The following is a 3,277-nucleotide window of genomic DNA, read 5'->3' as shown; positions in this document are numbered from 1 at the left end:
TCCCTTAAGCATCGGTAAGTGAAATTAATCCAGGATATTTCTGCACATAATTCTTTGCGTCATATGGATTTTTTCATCTTCTTTGTTCACGATCATCACGAATACTGAATATTTTTAATGTCAACGCAGGAGAAATTCGTGTTTTTGCGGGTAAGGTGATTTATCGTCGTTTGGAAAATCTGAATCTTTGTTTTTTTCGCCAACTCAAGTGGCGAATAAAATTTTTTATCTGGTCGTTTCATACTCTCCGAATATCTGGTTTATTTATACCGTCATAGATGTCAGCTGTTATCGAAGGCAGCGTGGCCGAGCGGTCTAAGGCGCTGGTTTTAGGCACCAGTCCGAAAGGGCGTGGGTTCGAATCCCACCGCTGTCAGAATTTTTTTTTTTTTCTCCATTTGAATTCGTTACCAAATCGTCTCGTTTCCGGGATCTCGAGGTCCGATATAGGATGCGATAATACGAAGCTACAGCGAGTGTGAAATATCAATATTTAATGTTTGGAGTGTAAACAAAGGATACGCGATATTTGAAAACGAGTAAATAGCGTGACGCGGTACGTTCGTATTTGCGAAAAATAAACGGTTGTGGAGAAAATAAAGAAAGAAAGAAAAAAATCCGACCGGTCGTTGAAGAAGAATAAAACACGGAAAGATGAAAAAAAACAAGGTCCCACCGAGATTTGAACTCGGATCGCTGGATTCAGAGTCCAGAGTGCTAACCATTACACCATGGAACCTTTTCGTTATCTGAGATAATACGAGAATTCAAATTACCAACGCTAATCGACGATGGCGAGACTGAAGCGATGGGAAACATGGCGATTCGTTGAATCTCGTGAGAATTTTACGATTCGTTTAATTTTTTTCGTCGGCAATGCAGCGTGAGATCACACGAAGTAGACTTGATGACGAATCGTCAGTCAAATACAACCGTATGCAAGTATCATGTATCTGGGGATGTAGCTCAGTGGTAGAGCGTTCGCTTTGCATGTGAAAGGCCCCGGGTTCGATCCCCGGCATCTCCAAATTTTTTTTCAACCTTTTCTCTTGTCTAGTTTTTTTTGTGTCACCGGTTATATTACGATTTTTTTTATTAGATTTTCTTGCGTTCTTTTTCTTTTTTTTTTTGAATATTATCATCGGATCTGGGATACTCGATGGTGAAAAAAATATATAGGATCGGAGAGAAAATAGTTTTTTTTTTTTTTTTTTTTCTTCTCAGCGATTCGATTTTTAAAATGTTCTTTTAATAAATCCATTTTTCATGTTTCGAATTCCGTTTCTCGGATTTGTTTTGCAACGATGGAACAAATATTTCGATTCTCAATCGCGATAATTTTCGTATTTCGTTTCGGTTGTAGTGCTTATTTTTTTGTTTCTATAAGATTATCAATTTGTATAGGGGGGGGGGGGGGGGCGACTTTCTACGTGAAAAATTTCAGTATACGGTTGACCATGATATTTTTTCATTTCGTCAAGGATCTTTTCCTATGTTGGTACGACCTATCAAAACCTTCACCAAAAATATTCAAGTTTTTTCAGACACTCGTATCTATTATGCGAACTTTAAAACCCACCTCAAAAACAACCAAATCGATATTTTTTAATCAGGAAAAACAAAAAAAAAACAGTTCGTCGCTCTGAATTTTAGGTGAGAATATTTTATTTGAAAAACGGAATGTTTTTATTCTTGTTGAAAAAAAAAAAAAAAAAAATAACGATTCAAGTGTATTTGTGATGGGTTTTGAAAATTCACTAGGTAAAGACAAGTGATTCGAAAATTTTGGAATAAAAAAAAAATTGTTCGCACGAGCCGCATACAAGTATAGGAAAAATCATTGATAAAATGAAAAAATGTCTCGGTCAACCAATCACCAAGTTCACATGGAAAGTCCCATGTATAACCTTGTATAATACGACAATCGGATCATCTCGTGGGGTTTAGCTAAGCCTAGTCGTGACGGAATTGAAAGCGCTCGGGGTTTTTGAATCAGTCACACCGTTTATCTCAGCATGGGACGACTCTTATCGCCGAGGAGATGACGGTGTTCATTTTCGAGGGGTTAAATAGGCGCGGAAACAGCATGGAAATATCACTCTGGCAGAGATTGAATACCTACTCGGCAATAAGTCGTTATACGCATTCAGGGGGAACGAAGCCCTGAACGCAAAAAAAAATGTACACCCTTAACACGGTCGATGTGTGTTCGTTAATCGTGGTGCACTGACAATGAGAGAAATTTTTATTTCCGGTTACCGCTCGGTCCTTGACTATTTTCATTTTTTACCACAATCGGAGAATATTGTTCCAGGTAGAAAATGAAAATTAGTTTTATAGCTGTTACCGGAAATTCTGGTATCCGTTGCTATTCTTTCTCATTTGCGCTGCGAAAATTTAATGCTCGTGCAAGAATAAATTGACGTTAAAGCCTCGTTTAACTAAAAAAAGTAGATTAAACTTCACGAACCGATTTTGCGTTGCGACAACCAAAAAAGGATCGCCGATAGTGGAAAATAATTAGGCGTACCTCGTTTTTCGTAATTCCAACAATATTCGAACAGCTTTTGTTCAACGATACCTGATTTAGAAACAGCGAAATTACATATTTTGCTGGACTAGTGGTTAAAATGATCCCTCTTGAAAATCATAATTTTCCAATTCTCTTTACGCGGTGTATAATTTACAATCAGATATTAATAATCATACGCTGTTCGGAGTATTCACCAAATTTATACTCCATCACCTCGAGACAAAACGGCTCGAAAATCTCGTCGCGATCGATGTCACCAACGAAATAGTTTTCGCGTCGCGGTAAACGCGGTAATATTATCCACCCAGTGAAATCTGGTATAATAAAAAAAAAAAAAAAATGGGTGCGTGTACTTACGTACACGCGTGAGAAGTTATACTTCTTTGGCATCATTAAAAAACACGCAACATGTCAAAATCTTCTGTCACACAATGATAAAGAAAAGAAGTATGTAAAAAAAACAATAAAACAAACAACGGATGTCTTACATTATATTTAAATAATGTATTAAATTTTTGTCACGAACTTTTTATTAAATGTTCTATTAAATTTATTTCCTCATTTTGTAAATATTAAAAAACCAATAATAAATATTCAACATTGACAATTTAATAATATTTAGTATTAATTATATTAAATAATGATATTTTAATTTATATCAATAAATAATACATACGGATAACTGACCTCAATTATATTGGAGCACTTGAAAAAGTATTTTAGCACAATTTTTTCACTAATATT

The 3,277-nt window shown here is 35.7% G+C and overlaps 3 non-coding genes across 3 annotated transcripts; 2 read left to right on the top strand and 1 right to left on the bottom strand.

The window, feature by feature from the left end:
- Nucleotides 1-296: 296 nt before the first annotated feature.
- Trnal-uag lies at nucleotides 297-376 on the top strand. Its single transcript has one exon. It is a non-coding gene; the product is annotated as a tRNA-Leu (tRNA).
- Nucleotides 377-667: 291 nt separating this feature from the next.
- Trnaq-cug lies at nucleotides 668-739 on the bottom strand. The gene has a single exon. It is a non-coding gene; the product is annotated as a tRNA-Gln (tRNA).
- Nucleotides 740-955: 216 nt separating this feature from the next.
- Nucleotides 956-1,027, top strand: Trnaa-ugc. The gene has a single exon. It is a non-coding gene; the product is annotated as a tRNA-Ala (tRNA).
- Nucleotides 1,028-3,277: the final 2,250 nt, after the last annotated feature.

This window comes from Neodiprion lecontei, chromosome 5, assembly GCF_021901455.1.
Source record: "Neodiprion lecontei isolate iyNeoLeco1 chromosome 5, iyNeoLeco1.1, whole genome shotgun sequence".
NCBI classification, from domain to species: Eukaryota; Metazoa; Arthropoda; class Insecta; order Hymenoptera; family Diprionidae; genus Neodiprion; species Neodiprion lecontei.
This window is presented reverse-complemented; position numbering and strand designations above follow the sequence as displayed.